The sequence below is a fragment of the Lepus europaeus genome, chromosome 3 (assembly GCF_033115175.1).
Source record: "Lepus europaeus isolate LE1 chromosome 3, mLepTim1.pri, whole genome shotgun sequence".
Lineage (NCBI taxonomy): Eukaryota > Metazoa > Chordata > Mammalia > Lagomorpha > Leporidae > Lepus > Lepus europaeus.
In genome coordinates, this window is record NC_084829.1 from 159,521,895 (window position 1) to 159,537,191 (window position 15,297).

The 15,297-nt window shown below is 49.2% G+C and overlaps 1 protein-coding gene across 1 annotated transcript in view; it reads left to right on the plus strand.

The window, feature by feature from the left end:
- The first annotated feature begins 3,734 nt into the window (after positions 1-3,734).
- Positions 3,735-15,297, plus strand: part of TULP4 (TUB like protein 4) — a 252,394-nt gene continuing 240,831 nt past the window's right edge. Inside the window, exon 1 of the mRNA XM_062186989.1 lies at positions 3,735-3,795. The gene's annotated coding sequence lies outside the window, so the exon portion shown is untranslated. The remainder of the gene's footprint in view (positions 3,796-15,297) is intronic.

Below are 15,297 nucleotides of genomic sequence, written 5' to 3' on the forward strand. Positions count from 1 at the left end.
CAATGGGTTAAACACCCCCCAGTCCCTACCCCACCCCCATACTCCAGGATGCCAGCATCCTATATGAGTGCTGGTTCAAGTGTCAGCTGTTCCATTTCTGATCCAGCTCTCTGCTGTGGCCTGGGAAAGCAGCAGGAGAGGACCAAGTCCTTGGGCCCCTGTCTCCTACTTAGCAGACCCAGATGGAGTTCCAGGCTCCTGGCTTGGGCTGGAGTCTGGTGGTTGCAGCCATTTCAAGAGCGAACCAGCGAAGGGATGTCTATCTCTGTCTCTCCTGCTCTCTTTGTAACTCTGCCTTACAAATAAATATTTTTTTTTTAAAAGATCTTCTATCTGCTGGTTCACTACCCAAATGGCTAGGGCTGGGGCTGGGCCAGGCCGAGCTTCTCCTGGATCTCTTGCAGGGGGCCCAGCACTTGGATCATCCTCTGCTGCTTTCCCAGGCACATTAGCAGGGAACAGAAGTGGAGCAGCAGGGACTTGAACCGATGCCCATGTTGCAGGTGGCAGCTTAACCTGCTACGCCACAGTGCCGGCCCCTCAAATAAATAAATAAATCTTAAAAAAAAGACGCCAGTTAAGATGTCTGCATCCGATTGTTACGTGGGTTTAATTCCGGCTCTGGCTCCTGACTCCAGCAGGAAGCTAATACAGACCCTGGGAGACAGCAGGTGATGGCTGGGGCAGCTGCATCCCTGGCACCTGCATGCAAGGGCTTAATGGAGTTCTGGCTCCCAGCTTCGGCCTGGCTGACATCTGGGGAGTGAGCCAGTGGATAGGCGCGCTCGCTCACTCTCTGCCTCTCAAAAAAATATACCTTTTAAAAATAGTATATCATTCAGATCCATGATAGATTTAATGGGCTACTGTGAATGAGCCTCCAAGTCAAAGGTCTTAGGGAAACCATTTTCCCTCTGAAAATGCAGGAGAGTAGACCTCATGGGGCAGAGAGCAGAGGGGGACATGTGATCTGTTCTGGAGAAGCAGAACGGGAGCAAGGACCCACAGGCACAGTTTGGCCGTTACTGTTGATGGAATGCCTACCATGTGTCAGGCATGTAACCCGCTCGACACGAGTTATTCCATTTAATTCTCTCGGCAGCCCTGTGAGGTAGCTACTGTTATCGGTGTGGTTAAGCACACAGTGTTAGGAATCTTATTCCTGTCACTACTTGTTAGCAAGTGGTAGGGCGGGGACTCCAGTGAAGACATTGGCCCCAACGACCTTTCGCAAAACCACTGACGCTGCAGGAGGCCACAGAGGCCAGAAAACAACCTGTGGGGCTCACGGTTCTTCTGAGGCTGGGCTCTACTTTTTTTTTTTTAATTAATTAATTTATTTATTTGAAAGTCAGAGTTACACAAAGAGAGGAGAGGGAGAGGGAGAGGGAGAGAGAGGGAGACAGAGAGTCTTCCATCCACTGATTCACTCCCCAGTTGGCCGCAATGGCCAGAGCTGAGCTGATCCGAAGCCAGGATCCAGTAGCTTCTTCCCAGTCTCCCATGTGGGTGCAGGGGCCCAAGGACTTGGGCCATCTTCCACTGCTTTCCCAGGCCATAGCAGAGAGCTGGATCTAGCCAGGACTAGAACTGGAGTCCATATGGGATGCTGGCGCTGCAGGCTGGGGCTTTAACCTGCTGCGCTACAGCGCCGGCCCCAGGCTCTACTTTTCGTGCCCAACGATGCTTGAACAAACATGGGCCTGTTGGGCAACTGTGGTGATGACAGAAGACTGCTGATTACAATTAATGTGTGTGTGAGAGAGTTACAACTTTTTAAACAATTTATTTGAAAGGAAGACATGGAGAGAGGAGAGAGGAGAAGGGGGGGGGGGAGGAGACACAGAGATCTGCCATTCCCTGGCTCACTTCCTTAATGCCTGCAAATAGCCCCAGCCAGGCATCTCAAGTGGTGTCTTAGCTGCTTTTGCCGCGTGAGCACCCCTGGGAAGTAGCGGGAGAGAAGAAACCTTGACCAATGTTGGGTTCATGCTTCAGGTGATTCTGCTGAGGGGAAGGGCCATGGTGCAGTCTTCCTTTGGTTTTCTCGCAGTATTTAGCCTAATGCTGAACATGAAAATGGAGCGTAATACGCAGTACACTGAGTTAAGATTCTCTTTTATGTTTAAGGTACTCTAAGACCTAAACATAATCTTATTTCTTAGGTATCAAGAAATGCTAATATTAAAGCTTCCATTAAATGCATTATATCAATGTGCATTCATGTATAAGCAAATATCCTATTTTAAAATAACCTTTACAAAATAAAATCAGGTCAAGCATTGGGGCGCAGCAGGCTGTGACCCCCGCATCCCACCTCTGAGTGCCTGCCTTGTGTCCCATCTTCTCTGCTTCCTGTCCAGCTTCCTGCTGTGTGACTGGGGGCTAGGGCTCCTGCCCGGCACAAGGGAGACCTCCGTGCAGTTCCTGGTCCCTGGCTTTGGTCTGGCCCAGCCCCAACTGTTGCAGGCATTTGGGGAGTGAACCAGTGACAGTCCTTGTCACTCTACCTTTCAAATAATTTCTCTCTCTCTAAGATTCATTTATTTACTTGAAAGGCAGAGAGATGTTCCATCTGTTGGTTCACTCTCCAAACGGCCACAGAAGCCTAAAGCCAGAAGCTTCTTCCAGGTTTCCTATATGGGTGCAGGGGCCCAAGCACCTGGGCATCTTCCACTGTTTCCCCAGGCCATAGCAGAGAGCTGGGTCAGAAGTGGAGCAGTCGGGACTCGAACCAGTGCCCATGTGGGTTGCCGGTGCCAGCCCAATACATTTTTTTGAAGAGTCCATATTGCACAGTACAGCTCTAAGTGCACTATAAGCAGCCATAGAGTACTGTGTCAACAAACAAAGGTTCTGTGATATTAAAAAAAATTCTAAGTGACTTCCATCAACATTTGTAAAACCATAGGCATGAAATTTCAGAATTTAACTGACTCAGTCCAATTTTTTTTCTAACAAAATTCACAGAGCAGGAATTGTTCAATCTGAAACTGATTTCTGAAAACTTTTGTGGATGGGCAAATGAGAAAGCAGTGCTGAGCCCCAAGGTTCGCTGCTCAGGGCGCTCTGTGCCTCCACCAACCAAAGGATGCCGAGGCTGCCTTAAGAAAAATCGTGTTCCAGGACACCCAACGGCCGGAGCCACACAATCAGCGACGCAAGTCCTCTGCACCTGACGGAGACGGAAACGAAGAGGAGAAGCACCAAGTTTTCCTTCTTCGCAGGACCGCCATGTGACCGGGGCGATCCCGCCCGGCCAGGGGGGCTCCGACGAGGCTCCGGGGTCCCTCCTCCGTGAGAGCCCCGAGAAGCAGCCCCGTCCCGGGCCCGCCACCCAGCGCGTCCCCGAGGAGCCTCGCGGGGGCCACCGGACGGCACACGGGCCGCGGGCCCCAGGGAGGCCGGGCCCGGGTGGCTGCACCGCTGTCCCGCGCGGCGGGCGCGCTGCGGGCCGAGGGCTCTGTCCGGGCGGGCGACGGCTCGGGCCACGGCAGCCGGCGGGGCGAGCGCGGCGGGCGGCGGTTGGGCGGGGAGCGGGAGCCAACGGCCGGCGCGCGGTCCGGGCGGGCTGGCCGGGGAGGCGCCGCTCGCCGCGCCGGGTCACGTGGCGCGGTCACGTGGCGCGCAGCCGGGCCGGCGGCGGCGGCGGCTGAGGGGAGGCGGAGACTCGGCCGAGACGCGGGGGGAGGCGGCGGCGGCGGCGGCGGCGGCGGCGGCGGCGCGGGGCTGCTGGAGGCGGAGGCGGAGAGGCGAGGGGGCGCCGCGGGGGCCGCCGCCACGGCCGCCCGGGAGGTGAGGCGCGGCGGCCGCGGGGCGGGGTGCGGCGCCGGCCCGCAGCGCCGTGCGAGCCGCGCCGGGCGGGTGTCCCCTGGCGGCGGGGCCCGGGCGCGGTGGGCGCGGCGGGCCGGGTGGGCCGCCCGGGGGGCTCGGGGGAGGCCGCGGCGCCGCCGGCGCGGGCGAGCCCGGGTTCCGGGCGGCGGCGGCGCCGCGCTCCCCCCAGCCTTTGTTTCGGCGTGGGAGCGAGCGGGGCGCCGGAGGAGTCTGCGTGTGTGTGCGTGTGTGTAACCCGGGAGGCGTTTGGCTTGAAGCCATGTCCCCCCCCCCAATCATTGTGGAGACAGAAAACCCCCGAGAACGGCTTCCCCGGGGAGGCGGGCGTGCTCCTCCTCTTCCTCCCGCCGTCTGGGCGCGGGGCTGCCCGCCCTGCCGCCTCCCGCACGCCGCCCGCCGCGGGTGTCCGCGAGGCGGCCGGGTCACCTGTCGCGGCAGCTGCCTGGACATCGGGCGCCCCTGCCGTGGGCTCCGGCCCGGCCTGCCCCTCGGCCCCGCGCTGGCCGCCGATTCGAAGTTTGAGCCGCCTGGGGCGGGGGGCCCTGGGGGGAGGCGACCCCCGGGGGCGCTGTCGCGACGCCCCCTCGGCCGTCTGCCTTTGTGGGAGGGAGCAGGGCTGCTGTCACCTGGGGAGCCGTGCGCCGCCCAGGTGATGGGGAAAGTCTTGCAGGACTGCTCCCCTCGGGGACCGGGCGCTGCGCCCCGGGCCTCGCCCTCTGGGGGGCTCGGCTGCCCTTTGGGTTTTACCGGATGCCCGTGGAACCCTCCCCGTATCACGGAGGAAATCTTCCCTGAGGGCTTGAGGCAGCCGATCGGTGTGTCTGGCCGGGGGTGGGGGGCTGCTGGGGTGCGGGGCTGGGAAGCCACAGGACCCTCGCCGCCCCCCCCCGGGCCGGGCGGCTTGGAGGCCGACGGCCCCATTCCCGTGCTGGGAGCGTCCCCCGTGGCCTCCCTCTCGGGTCGTCTGCTCTGGTGGGGATGCTGTGTGACTGCGTTGTGAATAGCAGCTCAGTGTAAGGCAGAGTACTCATCGGCGAGAGAGGGGGACGCGAGTTCCTGAATTTCCTGTAGGAGTGGCAGGGCTGGGACAAGTGGCAGTGTTTGCCTGCGCTGGGGGAGGTGTTGGCCTCTAGGCTTAGGCGCGCGTGGGAATGAGGTGGAATCAGAGAGACGAGAACGTTCCCAACACCGTGGAGCTCTGAGACCTGCAAGACGAGCGGGAAGCCATGGTTCCTCAAGTGCCTGGGGAGTGATACCATCCTGTGTTTACTATGTCTGCTGTGAGCTGACGGCCTCGTTTGCAAAGGACGTGGGTCCTATTGCACTTCCTGGGTGTCACGTGGAGCCGGACGAGTGACACTCGGGTTATTCTCACTTTTCCTCCATGAAAATGGAATAGGATTTTTTTCTTTTCTTTTCTTTTCTTTTAACCCATAAAGGGAGGGTGGTGGCTGGAGCCCGTTTTGGATGGGACCACGCAGCGCTGGCGTGGAGACCCTGAGTCCTGGGAAAGGTGGTGTTTCTGAGCCGGCTCGGGGCGGCTTGCAGGGCAGAACGTGAGGCCGGGCCTTCTCTCCAGGTTTGAATCCAGGCAGTTTCATCGCATTCTCTCGCCCCTTCCCTTTTGTGGAAAGAGAGAGTGAAGATAGATTGAGTGGCATTTGAAAATTGAGTGCCGCCTCTTCTAGGAGATGCTGTGATGCGGTGACTGCGTTGGTTCCTGTTTGGGAGTCTGGGAAGTGTTTTCAGTGTTCCCAGAGCCTTACAGAAACTGCACATTTGGCCTTAGACTGCTGAGACTTCGAGGAATATGTCATGGAAATGTCAGATTTCTTTTAGTTTGTGATAGTGTTAATTTGGTTACTAAAATTAACATACTAAGCATACTTTTTTGTTGTAAAATATACATAACAAAATGTATCATTTTAGTCTTTATCTAAAAGTTTATTTGAAAGTCAGAGAAAGAGAAAGCACCAAGGGAGGTAGCAGGTGATGGTCCAAGTCCCTGCCCACCTGTATGGGAGATCAGGTTTGAGTTTCTGGCTCCTGGCTTCCACCTGACAGTCCTGGCTGTTGGGGGTATTTGGGAAGTAAACCAGTGGATGGGGCCTTGTTCTCTCTCTCTGTGTCAAATAGTAAGTAATTAAAAATCAAAATACTGTTGTCTCACCTTAAAATACAGTTTTTAGTATCAAATATTTATTATACCCTACACACACATAACACACATGTGTATCCCATACATAGGTTGTATAATCTATAGGCCTTTCAAAGAGTTCGTGGAAAACGTGCATTATTGGAAAACTGTATTTCAAGATTTTTTTGTGGAAAATTTATCTTTAGAAAAAAATTTAAAATTTTTATTTGAGATGCGGAAACAGAGACAGACATCCATCTCCCATGATCTTGTTCATTCCCAAATGCCCATAGTAGCCAAGACTGGGCTCACAGCTGGGAGCTACGTCCTGTCTTCCACATGGTGATGGGGCCCAGCCTCCTGATAGACATCCAGGGTGCCCATTCCCAAGAGGCTGGAGTCTGGAGCGGAACTGAGACTAAAACCCAGGCTCTCTGATAATGGGGTGCTGGCATCTTAAGCCGTGTCTTAACCACTGCTCCAAACGCTTGCCCCTAAGCTTACCTTTCAAATCAGTTTTACTAAAACTTTTTGAAATTCCTGTGTGTATGTGGACTACGATCATGAGCAGATCTTTTTATTTGACTTTTAAGTTTTTTTTTTTTTTTTTCTTTTTGACAGGCAGAGTGGACAGTGAGAGACAGAGAGAAAGGTCCTCCTTTTGCCGTTGGTTCACCCTCCAATGGCTGCCGTGGCCGGCGCACTGCGGCTGGTGCACTGCGCCGATCCGAAGGCAGGAGCCAGGTGCCTATCCTGGTCTCCTTTGGGGTGCAGGGCCCAAACACCTGGGTCATCCTCCACTGCACTCCCGGGCCACAGCAGAGAGCTGGCCTGGAAGAGGGGCAGCCAGGACAGGATCCAGTGCCCCGACCGGACCAGAACCCGGTGTGCCGGTGCCACTAGGCGGAGGATTAGCCTGTTGAGCCACAGCGCCAGCTTTAACTTTTAACTTTTTAGCATGGAATCATTTTTTCCACTTTTCTGTTGAATCTTGGTTTGCTGATTTCATTCCTGTAGTGTTAAATATGTTCCTTTATTTCTGTGTTTCTTATTCATTGTTCATTTGATCTAGAATCTGAATGAGAGGAACCAGATATTTTTTTTTCCTTTGGTGAGCAGAATTCTTTCCATTAGGAAGTATGTTCTGTTTAATTCTTTCTTTTTGCGATATTAGCACCCATTCTTTGATTGTCATGAGTGTTTACCATAGAGTTGCATTCTATATCCATCATTCTGTCTTATATGCTGAAGTAAGAAGCAGAAACTAATCACCGGAATCGGTTGTTTGGTGACCTTGTGTAGGAAGGATGTGGAAAAGGCCTGATTATTTCCCTAGATTCATCAGTTGTCGAAGTTGTGAGTTTGCCCTTTGGCATTCTCCAGTGGTGGTGAATGTGGGTCCCCCCCACTTTTGGTGTGTGTGGGGGTGGGGTGAACTCTCTCAGCATATATGTGTGTTTCACTCCGGTGAAGTTACTGCCCTTTTTTTCTCCTGAATTTTTGTTTATTTGTTGATTTTGTATTTGAAAGTTGGAGGGAAGGGGAGAGAGAGACTGATTCATTCAGAGAGATTTCCTGTCTGCTGGTTCAGTCCCCAAATGCAGCAACAACTGAAGGTAGACTCCAGGTCTACCACTTGGGTGGCAGGAACCCAGCTACTTGAACCATCATGGGTTGCCTCCAAGGGCTCATAGTAGCAGGAAGCTGGCGTGAGGAACAGCCCAGGCGCTCTGAGATGGGATGCTCTCGTCCTAAGCGATGCCCTCACCACGCGGCCCCGCGCCTGCTCCCGCTGTCCTTTTGATGCTCTCCCAGGTCAGCTCCTGAGTGCCGACATGCCTGCAGTCCTCTGATAGCTTCCTTCCTTTCTGATATGGCAAGGGTGTTCCAGAGTCATCCTTTGTACTTCCTGTTTGAACTGTGAAATCAGAACAGACCGTTTTATTTTATTATTTTTTGAAAGCTTTTATTTAATAAATACAAATTTCATGGGTACAACTTTTGGATTATAGCAGTTCTTCCCCCATACCCGCCCTCCCACCCCCACTCCTGTCCCACCTTCTACTCCCTCTCCCATCCCATTCTTCATTAAGATTCTTTTTTTTTTTTTTTTTTTGACAGTCAGAGTGGACAGTGAGAGAGAGAGACAGAAAGGTCTTCCTTTTGCCGTTGGTTCACCCTCCAATGGCCGCTGCGGCTGGCGCATCGCGCTGATCCAAAGCCAGAGCCAGGTGCTTCTCCTGGCCTCCCATGCGGGTGCAGGGCCCAAGCACTTGGGCCATCCTCCACTGCATTCCTGGGCCACAGCAGAGAGCTGGCCTGGAAGAGGGGCAACCGGGGCAGAATCCAGCGCCCCGACTGGGACTAGAACCTGGGGTGCCGGCACCGTAGGTGGAGGATTAGCCTATTGAGCCGCGGCACCAGCCTAAGATTCATTTTTAATTATCTTTATATACAGAAGATCAATTCCATACTAAGTAAAATTTCAATAGTTTGCACCCACACAGACACACAAATTATAAAATACTGTTTGAAGACTAGTTTTACCATTAATTCTCATAGTACAACTCATTAAGGACAGAGGTCCTACATGGGGAGCAAGTGCACAATGACTCCTGTTGTTCAGTTAACAATTGACACTCTTATTTATGACATCAATGATCACCCGAGTCTCTTGTCATGAGCTGCTAAGGCTTTGGAAGCCTTTTGAGTCCACAAACTCCGGCATTATTTAGACAAGGCCACAATCAAAGTGGAAGTTCTCTCCTCCCTTCAGAGAGAGGTACCTTCTTCTTTGATTATCCCTTCTTTCTACTGAGCTCTCACAGAGATCTTTTACGTAGGTCATTTTATGCCACAGTGTCTTGGCATTCCATGCCTGAAATGTTCTAATGGGCTTTTTAGCCAGATCTGAATGCCTTAAGGGCTGATTCTGAGGCAAGAGTGATGTTTAGGGCATTTGTCATTCTATGAGTCTACTGTGTGGCCTGCTTCCCATGTTGGATCATTCTTGGGAACAGACCATTTTAAAAAGGAAAAATAAATGACCATTGAACATATTAAAATGTTTAATTTTACCAGTCATTAAATAAATGAAATGAAAAGAAAATATAAGATATCATTTATGTCGGCTCAATGTTTGTGTCACTCCCCAAAATTCTATGTTGAACTCTTATCCTCAAGGGTGGTGGTATTTTGGAGATTGGGCCTTTGGATGGTGATGAGGGTTAGATAAGGTCATGCATGCAAGCCCCGAGGAGAGCCTCAGGATGAAACTTAACGTTGCTGACCCTTGACCTTAAACTTAACCTCGGGAACTGGGAGACATTTCTGTTGTTGCAGCCACCCCATCTGTTGTCTAGTCAGCGCTCCATATCTGCAGATTCCACGTCCATGGGTTGAACAGAGGGTGAATAGAAAATATGTGGAAAAAAATTTAATGTCTCTACTGAACACGTATCTTGTTATTCCCTAGACAGTACAATATAACAGCTGTTTACTAGTATTTACGTTGTATTGGTTATTCGAACCAACTTAGAGGTGATTTAGAATGTGGACGTCTAAGCCGGCGTCGCGGCTCACTAGGCTAATCCTCCGCCTTGTGGCGCCGGCACACCGGGTTCTAGTCCCGGTCGGGGCACCGATCCTGTCCCGGTTGCCCCTCTTCCAGGCCAGCTCTCTGCTGTGGCCAGGGAGTGCAGTGGAGGATGGCCCAAGTGCTTGGGCCCTGCACCCCATGGGAGACCAGGAGAAGCACCTGGCTCCTGCCATCGGATCAGCGCGGTGCGCCGGTCGCAGCGCGCCTACCGCAGCGGCCATTGGAGGGTGAACCAACGGCAAAAGGAAGACCTTTCTGTCTCTCTCTCTCACTGTCCACTCTGACTGTCAAAAAAAAAAAAAAAAAAAGAATGTGGACGTCTAGGGAGGCTGTGGGTCAGTTTTACGCAAAGACCTTGTGGTTCTGCATTAGAGAGTGGAGCATCTGCAGGGGTCCAGAAACCAGTCTTCTGCAGATATTAGAGCATGTTTTGTCATGGCAACCCAGCAGACCGAAACACCATTTCCAGTTATGTCGGCAGTATAGTTTAGACCCAGTTTCGATTCTAATGGATGGGAAATGCTATGGTTATGGTCTTACGATGACTGTTCCGTTCCTCCTTTCGGTAATTGTAGTATCTGAGCATCTCCCAGTGTGGCATGGGAGTAAGGATGATGATAATGCCCATTGCTGGTGCATGTGACGTGAAGGGCGTATCCTCAGATCAGCTCAGTGGAGGTAGAGATTGGTGTACTCAGATAGCTTCTGCTAAGGACCAGATGTGAAATATGCATACGTTTGACCCAGAAAGTTCACATTTTGTAGGGATTTATCCCAAAGAAATAACATGAAAAGTTAGCAAAGTTGTGTGTACATAGTAAAGAACTTGAATTAAGCTTGAATAAGGAATTGATTAAATAGATTCTTGCACATTCATTGTGTGCAGCTGTTGAAAACAAGGATGTGCGGGCCGGGCGCCGCGGCTCAATAGGCTAATCCTCTGCCTGTGGTGCCGGCACACCAGGTTCTAGTCCCGGTCATGCCTCTTCCTGTCCAGCTCTCTGCTGTTGCCCGGGAGTGCAGTGGAGGATGGCCCAAGTGCTTGGGCCCTGCACGTGCATGGGAGACCAGGAGAAGCACCTGGCTCCTGGCTTTGAATCACCGCAGCGCACCAGCCGCAGTGGCCATTGGAGGGTGAACCAACGGAAAAGGAAGACCTTTCTCTCTGTCTCTCTCACTGTCCACTCTGCCTGTCAAAAAAAAAAAAAAAAAAAAGAAAAGAAAACAAGGATGTGCGTCTATATTGACCAGTCTGGAAAGATGTTCATGGTGTGCTGTCGAGTGAAACTGGCAGGCTACAGAACTGTTGGCTCAGCACTTAGCGTACTGGCCCAGAAAGTACTGAACAGGAAGGCTTTGGAGGCCAACCACAGAGGAAACGCCACCTGGGTCGTTGTCAGGTTCCCTTGTTCTCAAAGTCTCTGCCAGTTGACTTCATTCTCCTGCTCTCAGATTGAGACTTCCTGGAGGGAGCACATGATGGCCTGGTTGCGCACCATCTGAGTTCCACTTGCATGTTATGGACAGTCACTAGGCTGTGTGAGTATGTAGGATTGTTCTTATTTGATGTTCCCACAAAGCCCACAGAGAATGGATGAGGAGTCACAAGGAGACTTGAGGTACTTTTAACTGCAGAAAGTGGAAAACATTCCAGCAAGACAAGGAAGTAGATTCTCTTTACCTAGTTAAAATTAAACACATTCTTTTCTCAAAAATGTTGACTTAATTGCCACATTGCCATAAAACTGCCATGAACTCTGATCCGCTTGGGCTTTGTCCACTCTTTAACAAGTTAAGTTCTTTACAGTGGGTCAACTCTGATTTCTTTTATAGAAAATGATTGGTCAAAAATAAAATTTTGGGTTATTCATGAAACCAAGATATTAAAATTATGATATTCAAAAAATTATGTTCTTTTCCTCTTTAAATATGATTAATTCAGAATCAAATACATTTTTCTGAAGTCAGTAAATAGAAATAGCAGTCTTTTATTCTTTTTTAAAAGATTTATTTATTTATTTGAAAGAGTTACACACAGAGAGAGAGAGAGAGAGAGAGAAAGAGAGAAAGGTCTTCTATCTGATAGTTCACTCCCCAGTTGGCTACAATGGCTGGAACTGCACCAATCTGAAGCCAGGAGCCAGGAGCTTCTTCCGAGTCTCCCATGCAGGTGCAGGGGCCCAAGGACTTGGGTCATCTTCTACTGCTTTCCCAAGCCATAACAGAGAGCTGGATTGGAAGTGGAGCAGCCATGTCTTGAACCAGCGCCCATATGGAATGCCAGCACTGCAGGCCGGGGCATTAACCTGCTGAAATAGCAGTCTTTGTATTATGTGGTATTAGAGATACTTAACACTTGAAAGAAAGTGTGTGTGAGTGTATGTATGTATGTATTTTATTTCCATTTTATTTGAAAGAGAGACACAAAGATTTTCCATCTGGTGGTTCACTCCTCAATTGCCTGCAACAGCCAAGGCTGTGTCAGGCTGAAGCCAAGAGCCTGGAACACAATCCCTGCATCTACCATGTGAGTGGCAGGGGACCCAAGCACTTGAGCCATCCTTTGCTGTTTCCTAGGCACATTAGCAGGGAGCTGAATTGGAAGCAGAGCAGCTATGACTTGAACCAGTATTCTGTGATGTGGGATGTCAGTGTTGCAGGTAGCAGCTTAACCTGTTGCACCACTACACCAGCCCGAAGAAAGAATATTTTTAGAGTTGAAACATACAGTTTGTGGAAAGCCTCAGATAGTAATAGCGCACAGGCTGCATAGAAAATTACTCTGTAGGTGTGAGGAGGTGCTGTGCAAATCATGAGGCTTATTTGAGAATTCTCACTGTTACTGTATTCAGAAGCATAATTAGGGTTAAATTGGATGTGAGACAGCTTTGAAAAAGATAACACATGTAACACAATGCAAGATATTAATTTCTAACTTTTAAAATTAAAGGCTTAATTTAGATCATAATAGTTACAAAAGGATTAGGAAGCACATTATGTAAGGTATCATGTTTTTATAGTTATTTCTACTGCTCTTTCATTTGGTTTCCTTAATACATACTTGGATATCTTCTTCCAGTTGGGAATGGGTATGTTAGAGCTCCTTGGTTAGTTTTTGTAGTTATCTGATCTGTTAGTAGATGGCTAAGGCTAAGATTTTGGCCCTTTCAGTGAATAGTTTCATGAAAGATGTGTTAGCATTCACTTTTTTGTTTCAGCTATTGATCCAGGTAGTTATGAGTTGGAACATTGGGCTCTAAAGACTTTTTTGTGCCTGCTTTTTTTTTTTTTTTTTTAAGATTAATTCATTTTATTTATTTTAAAGAATTAGAGAGAAAGAGGTCTTTCATCCACTGATTTACTCCTCAAATGGCTGCAACATCTGGAGCTGAGCCAATCTGAAGACAGGAGCTTTCTCTGGGTCTCCCATATGGGTGCTAGGGCACTTGGGCCTTTGCTGCTTTCCCAGACACACCAACAGGGAGCTGGATCAAAAGTGGGGCAGCCAGGACCCGAACTGGAACCCATTTGGGATGCCAGCACTGTGGGCTGGAGCTTTAACCCACTGTGCCACAGCACCGGCCCCTGTGCCTGCTTTTAAAACCTGTTGCTCAGTGTTTTTGAATTCCTTTTGAATGTTATAGACATGTCACTGGGTTCAAAATTTTTTCATCCTACTGAACATTTCTTTTACCAGTTTGTTGCCAACAACAAAGGTTTAAACTTTTCAAGGCAGTAGTTAATTTTATGGTTTCTGTGTGTATAATTTTCACTCCCTATTTAGGGAAATCAAAGTCTTGTGTAGAAAACCTTTTAGGTGCAATATTTTTCTTACCTGCTACTGTACCTTTTTGCCATGTTTGTCTGCTAAAAGTGTATTTTATGTCCCTGGGGAAATGTAACATTTTTTTACTGATACCTGTGAAAAGATAGCTTTGTTAAGTCCTCAGGCCAATGACAGGCCGAGCAGTTAGTGCTGGGAGAGTTTTAATCTTGGCAAAAAGTTGATCAGCAGTGATGTTACCATATGCTGGGACATATAGGATTATCTTCACACATAATCAGTTTCTTAAGCTACAGACAAGCCTCTTAGCCACAAAACCAGATGGACAAATTCAGCTCCAGTGATTGGAATATCAAAACCTGCATCATACAAGTTAGACTTATCCTGTGCACATAAAACCCTGGTCAGCCAAAGCTGGCATTTTTTGGCAGCCAGAGTTGATGTTTAGAATTGTTAAGTAATCAGAAAGTTTAACTGTGTGTTATCATTTGTCAAATTAGAGAAGAATGCATTTAAGAAAGAACGCTGGATCGCCATATCTGAGAGAAGGCAGTTTAAGGAGGTTAGGTCTTGGACAAAGGTGGTTGACATTCAGGTCACATTCTCCAGCCCTTACAAGTCATTTGTACCTTTTCCATTTTTGGTCTTGTCATCTTTTCCCATGTAATGAGAAACCAGTCTTGTGTTTCATGTGTAGGAAATTTACTTTCCTGAATTAATTTTCTGATACCTGGATAATGGAATAAATCTTGTAATATTTGAAAGGCCCAGACTAAAACACAGCAATTCCTAATAAAAGATAGAAAGCTCACAGTTTGCTTATGCTATTCCATTAGTAATAATTTTTAATACTGTGACAGAAGTGAGAATGAAAGTGGCATACATATTACTTTGTCTCCTCACCTCGCTTTGATTCTAAGGGACTTGGGAATAAATTAAGTAGCATAGGATTGGGGTGCTGCCCAGAATCTATCCATTGCAGCCTACTTGAGCATCAGTTCCCAACCCTTCGGGATTTATGGCATCCTGTTTCTGTTTGATTTTACATCTCCCTCCTCCTCACGACTCTGGAACAGCTGCGACAGCCAGGTCTCTGGTAGCAGTGGAGAGCAAAGTGCAGATAGAAGTCCGCAGATTGTCACCATCATTCAATTTTATCTAATTACATCAACCTTTAATTTTAACTAATGAGTACCGAACTTCTGGACGACGAACAACCTTTGTGATTACATTGTTATATGGAATGTATTTTTACACTTTGGTGCTTTTGACTGATTAAAATTGATGTTTTCAAAAATTTTATGGCATAGGATAAAAAGTCAGTCATAGTGAATGAGATGTGTGTCTTATGTGTATTTATGTGCAAGAAATATGGTAGGAAAATATTAAGTATCATTGTAGCTACTTCCTGAGCTGAAAGTGCTTTTTTAAACAGAGATATAGATAGATAGATACAGATATAGATACATGCGCAGTAATGTTTATGAGGTGCTTTTTTTATTTATTTTATTTTATTTTTTTTTTGACAGGCAGAGTGGACAGTGAGAGAGAGAGAGACAGAGAGAAAGGTCTTCCTTTTGCCGTTGGTTCACCCTCCAATGGCCGCTGCAGCCGGCGCACTGCACTGATCCCAAGGCAGGAGCCAGGTGTTTCTCCTGGTCTCCCATGCGGGTGTAGGGCCCAAGCACTTGGGCCATCCTCTACTGCCCTCCCGGGCCACAGCAGAGAGCTGGACTAGAAGAGGAGCAACCGGGACTAGAACCCGGCGCCCCGACCGGGACTGGAACCTGGGGTGCCGGCGCCACAGGCAGAGGATTAGCCTAGTGAGTCGCAGCGCCGGCCCCCTTTTCTTTCTAGGTTGATTGGCTGATGCTAAGATTTGAGTATAGTGCTGACAGTGAGTTTTCAGAACCTTTCCTTTTTTCCCACTTCTGGTGTGACCAG